Source organism: Phyllobates terribilis, unplaced genomic scaffold (genome assembly GCF_046119375.1).
Source record: "Phyllobates terribilis strain yellow unplaced genomic scaffold, ASM4611937v1 Scaffold_12__6_contigs__length_324123572, whole genome shotgun sequence".
Taxonomy (NCBI): Eukaryota; Metazoa; Chordata; class Amphibia; order Anura; family Dendrobatidae; genus Phyllobates; species Phyllobates terribilis.
In genome coordinates this window covers 173791143-173808666 of record NW_027362772.1, presented here as the reverse complement: position 1 = coordinate 173808666, position 17524 = coordinate 173791143, and the positions used below count along the sequence as shown (strand labels likewise).

The 17524-nt window shown below is 38.1% G+C and overlaps 1 long non-coding RNA gene and 4 other non-coding genes across 5 annotated transcripts; all 5 read left to right on the top strand.

Moving 5' to 3' along the window:
* Nucleotides 1-109: 109 nt before the first annotated feature.
* TRNAL-CAG (transfer RNA leucine (anticodon CAG)) lies at nt 110-192 on the top strand. Its single transcript has one exon. It is a non-coding gene; the product is annotated as a tRNA-Leu (tRNA).
* A 2305-nt stretch (nt 193-2497) lies between these two features.
* On the top strand, nt 2498-2570 carry TRNAF-GAA (transfer RNA phenylalanine (anticodon GAA)). The gene has a single exon. It is a non-coding gene; the product is annotated as a tRNA-Phe (tRNA).
* A 1184-nt stretch (nt 2571-3754) lies between these two features.
* Nucleotides 3755-3837, top strand: TRNAL-CAG (transfer RNA leucine (anticodon CAG)). Its single transcript has one exon. It is a non-coding gene; the product is annotated as a tRNA-Leu (tRNA).
* A 909-nt stretch (nt 3838-4746) lies between these two features.
* On the top strand, nt 4747-4819 carry TRNAF-GAA (transfer RNA phenylalanine (anticodon GAA)). Its single transcript has one exon. It is a non-coding gene; the product is annotated as a tRNA-Phe (tRNA).
* A 4885-nt stretch (nt 4820-9704) lies between these two features.
* LOC141173179 (uncharacterized) lies at nt 9705-17319 on the top strand. The gene is made up of 3 exons (XR_012252603.1): nt 9705-9839; nt 16645-16710; nt 17247-17319. It is a non-coding gene; the product is annotated as an uncharacterized lncRNA (long non-coding RNA).
* The last annotated feature ends 205 nt before the right edge of the window (nt 17320-17524 follow it).

The window sequence follows — 17524 nt, the reverse complement described above, 5'->3', positions numbered from 1 at the left end:
AATCAATATTAAAATAAAAGAAATCATGGCATATTTCCTTTCATCACAAGTAGTGCTCATCTTTCTACTGCTTAGCTTAGAAAGAGTTAAATTACAAAAGCCAGAAGTAGTCAGGATGGCCGAGCGGTCTAAGGCGCTGCGTTCAGGTCGCAGTCTCTTCTGGAGGCGTGGGTTCGAATCCCTCTTCTGACATTAGAATTTTCTTTCAAGAAATTTTACAGCTTCACTCCTGTTACTGATTAGTTGGGGGTCCGCTCTATTGGTGGCAATCTCAAATCGATAACTAAAAGTGATGGGGCTTAGCAAAACCAATTCTCAACATTGGCACTTTGGCAGTATTCCTTGGGGTCCTTGAGGCAAATCTTAAATGTTCGGAATTTGTGCTTTCACAAAAGACTTCTGGGAACAATCATTATAACTATCTAAGGGAAATAAAATGATAGAAACTTGAGAACTGAACACTTTTAACTTTTGAGGAAAATAATATTTTTTGTAATTTTTCCTTCATTCTGGACGTCATCACTTTGTTTTATTTTAGTTTGACTTAGCTGTATGAGGATTTAAAGGAAACCTGATAGCTAATACGGGCAGCATGTATCAGACACTAGCTGAATTATTTCAGCCATTTATGTTTGACTATGAATCGCTGTGGCATTACTGAGACAAATATGCTTAAATAATATGCCAGGAACAAAGCTGTTTGGGGAAAAAGCCAGGAAGGCAAAAAACACAAGCCCCAACTCAGGACAGTCATCTTTCATTCTAAAAATAGGGGTTTCTACGTTAATGGTAAGACAAAGAATCCACAGATTTGGCATTTCTCTAGCGAGGAGAGCCCACTTAAAATGTATGGGGTGCTTGTCTCCATAAGCGCAAGCTGGGCACTAAACTGGCTTATTTGCAATTCTGGATGTTGCAGAGTAAAAACATATGTTAGACAATAATAGTAATTGCTGGTGTTGATGAATTCATTGTGAGGAGTAATTTATAAAATGGGATCACTTTGGAGGGGTTTCTGCTGTTTTGGTACTTTTGGAACTCCACAAATGTCACCCTCAAAATATTCTTGCAAAATCTGCATTCCCAAAACCCAAATACCGCTCTTACTTTCAAAGACCTGCTGTGTGACCAAACAGTAATTTCTGAAGACATATGGGGCATCACCGCATTTCAATGAAATTGTGCAACTTTAGATATTTTCACAAGAAAAACTAAATATATATTGACCTAAATTTACCATTAATATAAAGTACAATGTGTTACAAAATAACACTATCAGAATCACGGGGATATGTTAAGCATTCCAGTGTTATTGCCACATAAATTGATACATGTCAGATTTAAAAAACGCTGCTTGGTCATGAAGCTCAAAATTGGCTGTAACTAATAGGTTACAAATCAATATTAAAATAAAAGAAATCATGGCATATTTCCTTTCATCACAAGTAGTGCTCATCTTTCTACTGCTTAGCTTAGAAAGAGTTAAATTACAAAACCCAGAAATAGTCAGGATGGCCGAGCGGTCTAAGGCGCTGCGTTCAGGCCGCAGTCTCTTCTGGAGGCTTGGGTTCGAATCCCTCTTCTGAAATTAGAATTTTCTTTCAAGAAATTTTACAGCTTCACTCCTGTTACTGATTAGTTGGGGGTCCACTCTATTGGTGGCAATCTCAAATTGATAACTAAAAGTGATGGGGCTTAGCAAAACCAATTCTCAACGTTGGCACTTTGGCAGTATTCCTTGGGGTCCTTGAGGCAAATCTTAATTGTTATGAATTTGTGCTTTCACAAAAGATTTCTGGGAACATCAAATAGTTTCTTTGTGCATATGTTAGTTGTTGCTTTGGCATCGGAAAAATACTGTTGATAGGAAAATGGGAGGGACTATTTCATCTCTATGTGTTCTCTGTCCCTATTAGGGCAGAGAGTGAACCTCCTAAGGTGCTGTCGTGGAAGATTCCTAGAAACCGAATTACCAGTAAGTCTAATTTCAGATTTTTTTACCTCAAGGCATCAATAGACTATATATATACTTAATAAAAAAAAGCTAAAAGAGCAGATGAACATAGTTTAACAAGTCTGAAATGTGCATGTGATACTGACATCAAAGTTTCACCACATTTTGGGACAAATGTTTTCACTTTCAACATTAACAATCAGTAGAATATTTTCTCTAAATTTGCATCTCCTATCTTCACTCCAATTGTTTGCACCTAAGAAAAAAATAAAGCTTGATGCAACATTATGCTTACAAATTGTGTTTTATGCTCAATCATCACCTGTCCTACAGAGACACAGTCAGAATTACCCTGGCGAATTGAGTAAATTTGAAAATGTAAAAAAAATGCAGAATTGCTGTTTTTTCTATTCATTCACAAAGAATTAATGTAAGTTGTTAATTATGTACGCAAAATAGCGGGACTTTCAAATATTGATAATCTTGCAAAAACAAGTCAAAGTAAAAATAAATACATTACATTCCAGAATCTAAATGTGTCCTGCTGAAATAGCTCAGTTGGGAGAGCGTTAGACTGAAGATCTAAAGGTCCCTGGTTCAATCCCGGGTTTCGGCAAAAGTTTTTTTCTTCACCCATTAAATTTTAAGCAGAAAATAAACAAAGCATATGGACTGACTGTTTACAGAGAATGTAAAAATCCTAATCATTATAACTATCTACAGAAAATAAAATGATAGAAACTTGAGAACTGAACACTTTTAACGTTTGACGAAAATAATATTTTTTGTAATTTTTCCTTCATTCTGGACGTCATCACTTTGTTTTATTTTAGTTTGACTTAGCTGTATGAGGATTTAAAGGAAACCTGATAGCTAATACGGGCAACATGTATCAGACACTAGCTGAATGATTTCAGCCATTTATGTTTGACTATGAATCGCTGTGGCATTACTGAGACAAATATGCTTAAATAATATGCCAGGAACAAAGCTGTTTGGGGAAAAAGCCAGGAAGGCAAAAAACACAAGCCCCAACTCAGGACCGTCATCTTTCATTCTAAAAATAGGGGTTTCTACGTTAATGGTAAGACAAAGAATCCACAGATTTGGCATTTCTCTAGCGAGGAGAGCCCACTTAAAATGTATGGGGTGCTTGTCTCCATAAGCGCAAGCTGGGCACTAAACTGGCTTATTTGCAATTCTGGATGTTGCAGAGTGAAAACATATATTGGACAATAATAGTAATTGCTGGTGTTGATGAATTCATTGTGAGGAGTAATTTATAAAATGGGATCACTTCGGAGGGGTTTCTGCTGTTTTGGTACTTTTGGAACTCCGCAAATGTCACCCTCAAAATATTCTTGCAAAATCTGCATTCCCAAAACCCAAATAGCGCTCTTACTTTCAATGCCCTGCTGTGTGACCAAACAGTAGTTTCTGAAGACATATGGGGCATCACCGCATTTCAATGAAATTGTGCAACTTTAGATATTTTCACAAGAAAAACTAAATATATATTGACCTAAATTTACCATTAATATAAAGTACAATGTGTTACAAAATAACACCATCAGAATCATGGGGATATGTTAAGCATTCCAGTGTTATTGCCACATAAATTGATACATGTCAGATTTAAAAAACGGTGCTTGGTCATGAAGCTCAAAACTGACTGTAACTAATAGGTTACAAATCAATATTAAAATAAAAAAAATCATGGCATATTTCCTTTCATCACAAGTAGTGCTCATCTTTCTACTGCTTAGCTTAGAAAGAGTTAAATTACAAAAGCCAGAAGTAGTCAGGATGGCCGAGCGGTCTAAGGCGCTGCGTTCAGGTCGCAGTCTCTTCTGGAGGCGTGGGTTCGAATCCCTCGTCTGACATTAGAATTTTCTTTCAAGAAATTTTACAGCTTCACTCCTGTTACTGATTAGTTGGGGGTCCGCTCTATTGGTGGCAATCTCAAATCGATAACTAAAAGTGATGGGGCTTAGCAAAACCAATTCTCAACGTTGGCACTTTGGCAGTATTCCTTGGGGTTCTTCAGGCAAATCTTAAATGTTATGAATTTGTGCTTTCACAAAAGACTTCTGGGAACATCAAATAGTTTCTTTGTGCATATGTTAGTTGTTGCTTTGGCATCGGAAAAATACTGTTGATAGGAAAATGGGAGGGACTATTTCATCTCTATGTGTTCTCTGTCCCTATTAGGGCAGAGAGTGAACCTCCTAAGGTGCTGTCGTGGAAGATTCCTAGAAACCGAATTACCAGTAAGTCTAATTTCAGATTTTTTTACCTCAAGGCATCAATAGACTATATATATACTTAATAAACAAAAGCTAAAAGAGCAGATGAACATAGTTTAACAAGTCTGAAATGCGCATGTGATACTGACATCAAAGTTTCACCACATTTTGGGACAAATGTTTTCACTTTCAACATTAACAATCAGTAGAATATTTTCTCTAAATTTGCATCTCCTATCTTCACTCCAATTGTTTGCACCTAAGAAAAAAATAAAGCTTGATGCAACAATATGCTTACAAATTGTGTTTTATGCTCAATCATCACCTGTCCTACAGAGACACAGTCAGAATTACCCTGGCGAATTTAGTAAATTTGAAAATGTAAAAAAAATGCAGAATTGCTGTTTTTTCTATTCATTCACAAAGAATTAATGTAAGTTGTTAATTATGTACGCAAAATAGCGGGACTTTCAAATATTGATAATCTTGCAAAAACAAGTCAAAGTAAAAATAAATACATTACATTCCTGAATCTAAATGTGTCCTGCTGAAATAGCTCAGTTGGGAGAGCGTTAGACTGAAGATCTAAAGGTCCCTGGTTCAATCCCGGGTTTCGGCAAAAGTTTTTTTCTTCACCCATTAAATTTTAAGCAGAAAATAAACAAAGCATATGGACTGACTGTTTACAGAGAATGTAAAAATCCTAATCATTATAACTATCTACAGGAAATAAAATGATAGAAACTTGAGAACTGAACACTTTTAACTTTTGAGGAAAATAATATTTTTTGTAATTTTTCCTTCATTCTGGACGTCATCACTTTGTTTTATTTTAGTTTGACTTAGCTGTATGAGGATTTAAAGGAAACCTGATAGCTAATACGGGCAGCATGTATCAGACACTAGCTGAATGATTTCAGCCATTTATGTTTGACTATGAATCGCTGTGGCATTACTGAGACAAATATGCTTAAATAATATGCCAGGAACAAAACTGTTTGGAGAAAAAGCCAGGAAGTCAAAAAACACAAGCCCCAACTCAGGACCGTCATCTTTCATTCTAAAAATAGGGGTTTCTACGTTAATGGTAAGACAAAGAATCCACAGATTTATCATTTCTCTAGCGAGGAGAGCCCACTTAAAATGTATGGGGTGCTTGTCTCCATAAGCGCAAGCTGGGCACTAAACTGGCTTATTTGCAATTCTGGATGTTGCAGAGTGAAAACATATGTTGGACAATAATAGTAATTGCTGGTGTTGATGAATTCATTGTGAGGAGTAATTTATAAAATGGGATCACTTTGGAGGGGTTTCTGCTGTTTTGGTACTTTTGGAACTCCGCAAATGTCACCCTCAAAATATTCTTGCAAAATCTGCATTCCCAAAACCCAAATAGCGCTCTTACTTTCAAAGCCCTGCTGTGTGACTAAACAGTAGTTTCTGAAGACATATGGGGCATCACCGCATTTCAATGAAATTGTGCAACTTTAGATATTTTCACAAGAAAAACTAAATATATATTGACCTAAATTTACCATTAATATAAAGTACAATGTGTTACAAAATAACACTATCAGAATCACGGGGATATGTTAAGCATTCCAGTGTTATTGCCACATAAATTGATACATGTCAGATTTAAAAAACGGTGCTTGGTCATGAAGCTCAAAATTGGCTGTAACTAATAGGTTACAAATCAATATTAAAATAAAAGAAATCATGGCATATTTCCTTTCATCACAAGTAGTGCTCATCTTTCTACTGCTTAGCTTAGAAAGAGTTAAATTACATAAGCCAGAAGTAGTCAGGATGGCTGAGCGATCTAAGGCGCTGCGTTCAGGTCGCAATCTCTTCTGGAGGCATGGGTTCGAATCCCTCTTCTGACATTAGAATTTTCTTTCAAGAAATTTTACAGCTTCACTCCTATTACTGATTAGTTGGGGGTCCGCTCTATTGGTGGCAATCTCAAATCGATAACTAAAAGTGATGGGGCTTAGCAAAACCAATTCTCAATGTTGGCACTTTGGCAGTATTCCTTGGGGTCCTTGAGGCAAATCTTAAATGTTCTGAATTTGAGCTTTCACAAAAGACTTCCGGGAACATCAAATAGTTTCTTTGTGCATATGTTAGTTGTTGCTTTGGCATCGGAAAAATACTGTGGATAGGAAAATGGGAGGGACTATTTCATCTCTATAAGTTCTCTGTCCCTATTAGGGCAGAGAGTGAACCTCCTAAGGTGCTGTCGTGGAAGATTCCTAGAAACCGAATTACCAGTATGTCTAATTTCAGATTTTTCTACCTCAGGCATCAATAGACTATAAATATACTTAATAAACAAAAGCTAAAAGTGCAGATGAACATAGTATAACAAGTCTGAAATGCGCATGTGATACTGACATCAAAGTTTCACCACATTTTGGGACAAATGTTTTCATTCAGTAGCGGACAACCCCTTTAACTTTAACTGCAGGGTAGTGATGAGTGAGCGTGCTCATTTAACCCTTTCGCCGAGCTCGCTCGGGTGCTTACCTAGTATCTTCTGCAAGCTCGTATATTAAGTTCAAGTCCCGGGCGTCTGCATGATTTATGGCTGTTAGTCAGCTTCACCACATGCAGAGATTGCCTGTTTGTTAGGGAATCCTCACTTGTTGAGGCTGATTATCAGTCACAAATCATGCAGGCAACTTAATAAACGAGCATGCCAAAGATACACGAAAGCACCCAAGAGTGCTCGGTGAAAGCGTTAAATGAGCATGCTCGCTCCTCACTACTGCAGAGTCATCACAAGGAACATTTAAAGATTTTCACCTATTGACATCAATGGACTGCATTTGTATTAAACAGATTGTATTGCGTCTTCTAGAGATGTTTTGTAGGTGCTGTTTTCTTTGGCAAATAGATGAGAATCAAGGAAGGGACTCCCCTCAAATAACAGGAAATGTCCTAACAGCATATTGAAAATTAGAAAAACCCTTTAATATTTCTCTATCAGTCAATGGATGTCTACTTTCTACATGGGCAAACACAAAAGTGACCAATAGAAAAAAATGTTCTACCAAAACTCATTGAAAAATATAATCAAAATCATCAAGATCAACTATAGCTAAGAGCGTATAAACATCAAGGCCAACTACCACCAAGGGTGTATCACCATCAAGGCCAACTGCAACCAAGGGTATAAAATATCTAAGGCCAACTACCACCAAGGGCATAAAAACATCAAGGCCAACTACCGCCAAGGGTATAAAAATATCTAAGGCAAACTACCACCAAGGGCATAAAAACATCAAGGTCAACTGCTACCACCAAGGGTGTATGAATATCAAGGCCAATTACCTCCAATGGTGTATAAACATCAAGGTGAACTACGACCAAGAGCACAAAAACATCAAGGCCAACTACCACCAAGGGCGTATCTACAGACATGCCAACCATTAACTTTTCAGGGCATATATATGTTTATGGTCACAATAACCCATCTTTTACACACATTAAACACAAGTATTATGAATGACACATGTTAGGTTGGGGGAGCTGTGACAAAATTTGCATCTGATTGACCCAATATATGATATTTACTTTACACAATTTTCCACCTGAATGTAGAGATTACCTCCAGATTACTGTTGTAATAACTGTCCCTGTGTTACTCTGTTATAGTTGGATTGGTGCAGCAGTGGCTAATGCCTTCTATTCCCCTAATTGCAATCAGATTGGTGAGTTACTCAGAAAAAGGGTTCAAATTGGTGATGAACTATAGTTTTGGTTGGGTTACCATAGTGTCAGGTATGCCAAACCCAATGTTACTCACCCAATTCATCTCTTGTCTATATCATTAGATCAATTACAGCTAATAACTATTTTATTCTGTGCTTTACAGTATTTCCTGCTGGGATCCTTCAGCCTCCATTTTTCAGCAAACAACAGCCGCAAGGATTGAACTTTGGTGGAATCGGTATGGTCATTGGTCACGAAATCACTCACGGCTTTGATGATAATGGTAATGATGAGAAGTAACTGATGCTTTACTACTACGTCATTGAGGTTCCAGTGGTACATTTATGGAATAAGTAAATAGTAGTTCTGTATGTTTTTTTTTTCCTTTTATAGAAACTTTATTGCAAAAATAAGAAAAACAAAAACAAGTCTTCCACATCCTTGAGGCCAGCTCTAAGGGGTAGATACAAAGGAGTTTCTGTTAGTCACGTTGGACAAACAGGTCTAGATTCAGAAATTAGCCGTTATTCATAACTGTCATAGCTGTCTCTGTATGAGCCTCCGGACCTATCCCCGTAACTGCCTTGGCTTCTGCCACTTCCATAGTAGTCACAAGATCCACCACCATATCCTCCACTCCTGTTGTCAAACCTGCTGTTTCCATATTAATCCAAAAAGTGAAAAGCCTATTTGGGACAATACTTCTATTCAACAAACACCCGATCAGGTCAAAAAAGTATAGATGCACAAATTCGATAAAAAGATTTTGAAACTTTTATTGAATTATTTTAAAAGAAACACTACTGTCCCTGAAGAAGCTGATTGCGAAATGCGCATTGGGGCAGTCCTTAACTGCAGTTGAAAGGTTGTATTGTCTCTATTTACATTCTGTTTATCTCTATGCCTGATGATAACATCTGTTTATTTCCATGCTTGGTGATACCATCTATATTTTGTGGGCCATGATTGACTTTGCCCTATATTGTCACTTCTCTACCATTTGTGGGCTTTATGGCTTCTTTCTATATGACCTATTGACATATTTATAGATATATACCTTTACGGCATTTTGACTACATTTTTTATGCTGGATACTTTAAGGTGGGTACTTGTAATCCACTAATGCTTACTAGATGAATGAATTTTGGATACTGATCCTTTATTTATTTATTTATTTATTTATTTATTTAATTCTTCATATATTTATCACTGGGTTCATTGATATGATCTCCTTTTGTTAGTCTTGTTAAACAGAATAAATGATTGATTACCCTTGTTATTAGCACTGCAGGTACCTTCATTGGTTCACTTCTCCTTTATGTGTGTTTTTTAAATTTCTTTTAAAATAATTCAATAAAAGTTTCAAAATCTTTTTATCGAATTTGTGCATCTATACTTTTTTGACCTGATCGGGTGTCTGCTGTTTCCATAACCTCGGTCTCCACCACCATGTCCTCTACCACCATGGAAGAATCCTCTGCCACCTGAAGAGCCTCCTCTGTAAACCCCACGTCTTTCACCAGACGACTTGCCAGCCTGGTCTACACGAATCTGACGCCCATCCACAGCCTATATACAACTTTCAAAAGCTGATGAAACTCTGATGGCAAAAACTGACACTTTAACCAAATACTGATCAAACACAGATCAAAATCATTGATGAAACTTGCACCGTTTTTTTGCATACGATAAAAAACTCTGACCTCTGAATGAGCTCTAACAGTTATAGTCAGTGAAGCTCAGCATCATGTATATGGATTATGCTCAATGATGGTTGTTATGTAACAGGAAGGAATTTTGACAATGACGGAAATATGTTTGATTGGTGGAGTAACTTCTCTGCAATGCATTTCAAAGAGCAGTCCCGATGCATGGTCTACCAATATGGCAATTACACCTGGGAATTAGCTGGGGGGCAAAATGTGAGTATGTTTTTCTCTTTTTGTAAATATGCCATCAGAGATATATCTCCCAGTTGACTGAAAACACCAGTGAAATGGATGAGATGACCAGACTGACTGAATAAGATGTCTGCATGGGCAAACACTTGACAGACGAGGTTTAATGTTGATAAGTGTAGAGTAATGTACCTCGGCCGGAGTAATCCTATTGCTGCATATATGTTAAAGGTAAATATACTCAGGACTATAGAACAGGGCAAGGACTTGGGTATTCTGATTACAAGTAAGCTGAGCAGCAGTACTCAATGTCAGGCTGCAGCTGCAAAAGCAAACACGATTTTAAGATGTATAAACAGAGAGAGAAAATCCAGCGATCCAAGTGTATTGTTACCCCTTTATAAATCACTGTTGAGGCCACATCTAGAATATGGGATCCAGTTTTGGTCCTCACATTTTAAAAAGGATATTCAGAAGTTAAAGTCAGTTCAAAGACGGGCAACTGGATTATTACAAGGGACGGAAGGCCTCTCATATGATGAGAGGTTGGAAAAGTTGGGCTTGTTTTGCTTAGAAAAAAGACGTCTCAGGGGAGATTTCATTTATATGTATAAATACATTTGTGGTCAATAGAGAGGACTGGCACATGACTTATTCCTTCCAAAAACCTTACAAAGGACCAGGGGGCACTCATTAAGGGTGGAAGAAAGGCAATTCCGGCAGCTAAATAGGAAAGGGTTCTTTACAGTTAGAGCAGTCAGAATGTGGAATGCCGACCACAAGAGGTAGTAATGGCAGACACTATAACAGCTTTTAAAAAAGGGCTAGATGATTCCCTCAGTACAAATAATATTGTGGGTGTAGGGCTACTGCCAGATTCCCTGCATGGTGTCCCTTCCCCTTCCATGCAGGGACGCTGACTCAATCACTGCCAGGTCCTCAGCATGGACTCTAGCATGCTCCTGCTTCTGTGTGTGCCGCACTGTGTCTCAGAGGCACACCTAGTATGCGCTCCCCTGCTCTTAAAGAGGCAGCGTGCGCACATCGTAAATGTCCCCAGCTATCAGCTGGGAGGCATTTAGTTAATGTGATTAACTGCAAGGTGTCTCCCAGCCATTAGCTAAGAGGCATCTTGTATAAAAGCCACCATCCCCAATTGGGAGGTGCCTGAGCAACCCCTATAGTTATGGTAGGTGGTTTGGTGTGTGTAACTGTATGTTGCCAGGTCCTTCGTCCTTATTCTGTTAAAACTATTTCTGTATCCTGTGTCCCTTTAGTCCAGTATAGTTTGTCCGTGTTCCTGTCACCGCTTCGGCGGTGTCCATATCCTGAAAATGACTATGCAGTACCTGTCTGCTACTCTGGGGCCTGAAGGCTCAATACCCAGGCCTGAACCCTTAACCTGTCCCAGTGGCCATCTTGTCTGCACAGTCTGAATATGTCCCAGTGGCCGTCCTGTCTGCACAGTCTGAACCTGTCCCAGTGGCCATCGTGTCTGCAGTCTGAATCTGTCCCAGTGGCTGTCCTGTCTGCACAGCAGAACCTGTCCCAGTGGCCATCCTGTCTGCACAGCAGAACCTGTCCCAGCAGCTGTCCTGTCTGCACAGTTTGAACCTGTCCCAAGTGGCTGTCCTGTCTGCACAGTTTGAACCTGTCCCAGTGGCAGTCCTCTCTGAACAGTTTGTACCTGTCCCAGTAGCTGTCCTGTCTGCACAGTTTGAACCTGTCCCAAGTGGCTGTCCTGTCTGCACAGTTAGAACCTGTCCCAGTGGCTGTACTGTCTGCACAGTTTGAACCTGTCCCAGTGGCAGTCCTCTCTGAACAGTTTGAACCTGTCCCAAGTGGCTGTCCTGTCTGCACAGTTTGAACCTGTCCCAGTGGCTGTCCTCTCTGAACAGTTTGAACCTGTCCCAAGTGGCCGTCCTGCCCTGTTGAGAATCTGAATTAATGTTATTTACCCTTGGGGTCAGCTGCTACTGCAGAAAGCCGCCCTGAAGTGTCACCTTACAGCTATCTGCCACGCAAGCCTGACCTCACCACTACAGGCTCCTGCGAACATCAAGGTAGCTGCATAGTTACGCCCCTCCAGGGCAAATCTGCTTTGTGGCATAGTGGGTCCACGAATTACGTGCTACACCTATATAAATAATCTAGTGATACAGAATGTATAACTGGTGGAGAAAGGTGGAACTTGATGGACCTTAGTATTTTTTCAATCTATGTAACTATGTAATATAAAACTAAATCAATAGTGCAAGGTAGTTGGGCACTTCTGTATTGTCTTTATTGACAGGTTTATCCCACTGGAGCATGTGCTATAAGTAGAGAATATGAAGAGGGTGGTCTCAGATGCTTTTATATTTATGGTAATCTACATGGAATTAAAAAGATTAACAGATAATGTTTACTAATTGAGACAAATGGATTCTGGAGGCGCTCCCATGGAAGGTTTAGTAACCAAAAAAAATTGTTGAATCTTCCAATTGTGGTGCAATCACATGGAGGATATTCCACCATATTTTTTTATCCAGGGATTAATATTTGTAGGTTTATTAAAAAAATCATAAAACCATGAATACACATAAGGGACATGGATGTGCAAAAGGGAAAGGGAGAAGGAAGTCTTTAAAAAGGATCACACAACGCGTTTCTGCTCATAGAGCCTTCATAAAGGAAGCCTATAACATACTGTCTGACACCAAATATTACAAACCAATTACATCTGACCCCACTGATGTCTTTGAAAAAGAATATAATAAGCTGATACATGAAGCCTTTCAAGCTAAGATATTGAATAAAAGAGAAAAGCGTTATCTAACAAATAATAGCCCAAATCAAGCTTTCTTTTACCACCTACCAAAAATACTCAAAGACACAAAGAATCCCCCCGGAAGACCCATCATATCAGGGATAGGCTCTCTCACTAGCTCTCTATCCCATTTTATTGATCTTTTTCTTCAGACTTATGTCCTTAACTTACCATCCTTTTTAAGAGACTCATCCCAACTCATTCTGGAGACAAAGGATCTACAATGGGGAGAAAACTATATGTTTCTCACCCTAGATGTATGTGCTCTATATTCCAACATAGAACACAGTTTAGGTCTTGATGCAGTAGACCACTTTCTATCAGGGGACAAAAATATACCACCGGAACAAAAAACATTCCTGTTGAAAGGTCTAAGATTCATTTTGGAGCATAACCTTTTCTCCTTTCAAGATAAGATGTACCTCCAGCAGTTCGGGACCGCGATGGGGACTCGGGTCGCACCCAGTTTTGCAAATCTTTTTATCGGGCGATTCGAGTCCCTATTGCCTATTACATCTCCAAAATATACCGAACATATATGTTATTATCATCGATACATCGACGATTTATTCCTCATATGGAATGGTACAGAAGAGGAAGCGTCTTCCTTCATCAACGAACTAAATCAGAACAACTGGGGAATCTCATTCACAAGCAATATGTCCAGAGAAAGAATTATTTTTCTGGACTTGGAATTATTTACTAAAGATCAAACCGTTCAGAGCAAAACCCATTTTAAACCAGTTGACACCAATGGTTATTTCGATTTCTCCAGCGCTCATTACCCCAGATGGAAACATAACATTCCATCCAGTCAATTTCACCGGATCAGGCGCAACTGCACTTCCACAATAGATTATATTGAACAATCTAAAATCAAAATATCCAGATTCGAAGATAAAGGTTATCCAAAAGAATTGATCCAGTCCTCCTACCGAAAAAACCTGACACTTCCACAAAATATTTGCTTAGAAAATTCACAAAAAGATTCGGTAAAGGATATATCAAAGTGGAGGTACAGTTTTATCACTGCATTTAACAGTGGTAATTCAAACATCCGTAGAATACTAAAGAAGTACTGGTATCTTATCAAAAAAGATCCAATTCTGAAAGGGATGGTACCCTCTAGACCCAGCATAGTTTTCAGAAGAGGTAAGACTCTAAAAAATAACATAACACCCAGTCTTTTAAGAGATAAGGAGGTAAACGACAGGAATGCTAAACATCAGAAAAAAAGAGAAAATGGGAATATCTAAATGTGGAAATACAAGATGTCACTGTTGTAAGATTATCAATTGGGATATGAGGAAGAGTATCCACACTAAGAATCCCAAGATGACCTTAAAACCCACCCAAGAGCTCACATGCAGCTCAGAATTTGTCATCTATGTGGTAACATGTAGTTGTGGGTTACATTATGTAGGACGGACCACCCAAACACTACGAAGCTGTATGAATGGCCACAGGCATAACGTTAAAAATGGGTTTCTCAAACAGAGCCTTTCCAAACATATCACTCTTGTGCACAACAAGAACTTTGACTCCATAACAGTTACACCCATAGAGCAAATTCCACCACTCACCAAGAACAGAAAATCGGTCCTCAATGCGTAAGAATCCTACTGGATCTACAGACTTGGTAGTCTGTATCCAGATGGATTAAATGACACAGTTGAGACATTATAAGAGATATGTAGTTAGCTGAATAACACCACTTTTTCCATGGCAATTAACATCATGACACTTACAGTAAAGTCCTGTATCAAAACTAAGGACCTGTGGCATCTATCTGGCAATCCTTGATATCTCTCCAATACATCATATGTCTTTGACCAGTTGGTCTCATTTGACCTCCTTCTCATATAACCTGTTTATATGTGCAAATCATTCCATCTGAGGATTAACATTAACGTTGTAGTGGCAAGTAACATCAATATACGCGTCATTGGTTTTTATTTTTCTTTCAAATTTTTTTTTGTTTTTGTTTTTTTTATTTTTAATTATTTTTTTAATTATTATTATTTATGTTTTTATTTATTTATTTATTTTTATTATTTTCATTTTTATTACTTTTTATTAATTTATTTTTTTAATTATTATTATTATTATTTTTTATCTTATTTTTTTTTGTTTTTGTTTTTTTTTTTGTTTTGTTTTGTTATTTTTATTTTATTTTATTTTTATTTATTTATTTTTTTTGCTACCCATCATATCAGTCCAATGCCTCCCTAAATCAATTTTTAGATTTCTTGTAGGAACTCCACACGGTAGATAATTATAGATTTTGACAAAATAGTTATTTGGTTAACATAGGCTTCCAGCTCACATTTGGGTGATGATTTTTAAAATTTGAGCAATGACACTATTGGTAAGAAATATATGTATACAAGAGTCCACCTATATTCATCAATTAGACTCCAGACTCCACAACAGAGAGGAAGAGTAGATTTGAGTTGGATGTTACCTCTGAGGGTGACCCCACCCACAAGTAAAGATGCTGGGTATAAGAGTTCAGTCAAACCTAAGGTCTCATACACACCTGAAGGCTCTATGAACAGAAACGCGTTGTGAGATCCTTTTTAAAGACTTCCTTCTCCCTTCCCCATTTATACATCCATGTCTCTTATGTGTATTCATGGTTTTATGATTTTTTCATAAACCTACAAATATTAATCCCTGGTGGAACATCCTCCATGTGATTGCACCACAATTGTAAGATTCAACAATTTTTTTTGGTTACTCTTTCTTCCACGGGAGCGCCTCCAGAATCCATTTGTCTCAATTTGTTCACGTGGTGGCTGTCTGTCAGGTAGAACAAATATACCTCCACCGTCTATGGAAGAGCTGCAAACCGTGGTCTGAGAACCCTAATAACGGACAAATTCCTCAAATAGAGTTGTGCCTATCAGAACAACTTGCTCAGGTGAGCATAAAAGATTTTATATTTTTTTTTAGTTTCAAGTCTCTACTTCCTACGCTCAGGTAGCGCTCTCTTTCCCTTTTTCCTCCACTTCTTTCTACCCAGAAACCATCAGATAATGTTTACTGGAAGTTTCAATGATATCATTCACATATAGTGTACAACACTAGACCATAATACATCTAATAAAAGAGAAAAAGGAAGGAAGGAGGAAAGGGAAAAGAGACAAAGTTTAAATGGGTTAAAATGTAAATAAAATACAAATTTTAATCACATTTCTTTAAAAAAATACTATATTAGTGTGATTTATTCCTTAGTCATTTATGAAATTAATCCAGACCAAAAGTTTCACAAAACCAATAGTTGGGTAGTGAAAGGGAGTGGTAAACCTAGACTACTATTACTGGAATAAAAATAATATTTGTCAATTAAAATGTTATTTGAGGAGATAATCACACAGAGCTAGTAAGAACTCCAGTAAAACCATGGTGTATTAAACCTACTGTATGATTAGTCCAATTTTTTTAAGACGTCTTATTTCAGACAATTTCTGCCACGGCTGTAGTTTGTTAAAACATGACAAACTGAGCTGTAATCGCCTTCCCCGGGTCCAACGGCGAGTCTCAACCGCTGCTTCTGGTGCCTTGGATTGGCTGCAGCGCTGACGCCACATCCACAGTGTGGTAGTCAATCAGTGAGCTTAGCGGCTCTGAATAGGGTGCTTCACCTACACAACCAGAGCAGCCGAGCTCATGATTGGCTGTTACGCTATTGACATAACTTCAGCACCGCATGCTGGACATCGGTGCAGCGGCAGAGACTCATCATTGGACCTAGTGAAGGTGAGTTCAGTGTAGTTTATGGTTTAAAAAGCTGTAGCAGAAATTGCCTGAAAGGAGATAACCCCTTTAACCTATGGTGTGACTAAGTAGATCCAGTTGGTCCACTTCAAGTTCCTTCTCTTTGCTTTGTCTGTTTACTGATCCGTTGACCAGAAACCTCTCATTAAAGCATTCATATAAGGTGTGATTTTAGAAAGAAGACAAGTCCCTTTAGAAGACCACATAAATTATATAAATTCATGATTTCTCATTTTTTAGGTAAGTGGTATCATTACCCTAGGAGAAAATATTGCAGATAATGGCGGAGTCCGACAGGCTTACAAGGTAAACTATTATGAGGTGTTTTTTTCTTCAAACTTGTTATTGTCAGTGGAAATGAATGGAGGATTACAACATTCTGACATTGAAATGTCAAAATAATTAATGTCCTTCATGGTTTTTAGGAAGCGACTCAGTATTTAATGTGGTCAAATCTGCAATCTTTCATGACGAGTTAGTTACAGCGTCAGCCTAAACATGCAGCCGTCGAGCTCGGGTCTCTGTATACTGGTGTTTTTCATTTTTTTAAATTTAATTTTAACAACAGTTAATCTCCTGAGAGAGTCTTCTGTCTCCTTTGTATATTAAGGACTTAAGTATTTAGGGTAGAGGTATTACTTGAAGCTCCTGGACCCCAATACAAAACACAACTTAGGTCTATTGCACTCCCGAGAGTTATTGCTCTAAATATTAATCAAAATACAAGACAACTACTCACCAAAAGCATAAATGTCTACTGATGGTTTGGCCATAATTGGCCCCGGTTCTAGAGTCTTGAGATTTGATGGTTATGGTGAAGATTTTTTTTGGTTGACTTATAGGCATATCTGAAATGGGTGGAGAGACACGGAAAAGAGCCCAGGCTCCCCGGATTGGACCTGACGCACAAGCAGCTCTTTTTCCTGAACTTTGCACAGGTGAACTTTATAGGCTTTTTGCAATACTGTTAGTCTAATATACAGTAGGTTATAGATATTATCATTTAGCAAAATAGTGCTGGTTAGAGGTACTTATTTCATATTACAAGAGAGTACTATTAGTATAATACAAGGTATTGATGCCTATTCCATATTACCAGGCAGTACAGTTACTATAATAT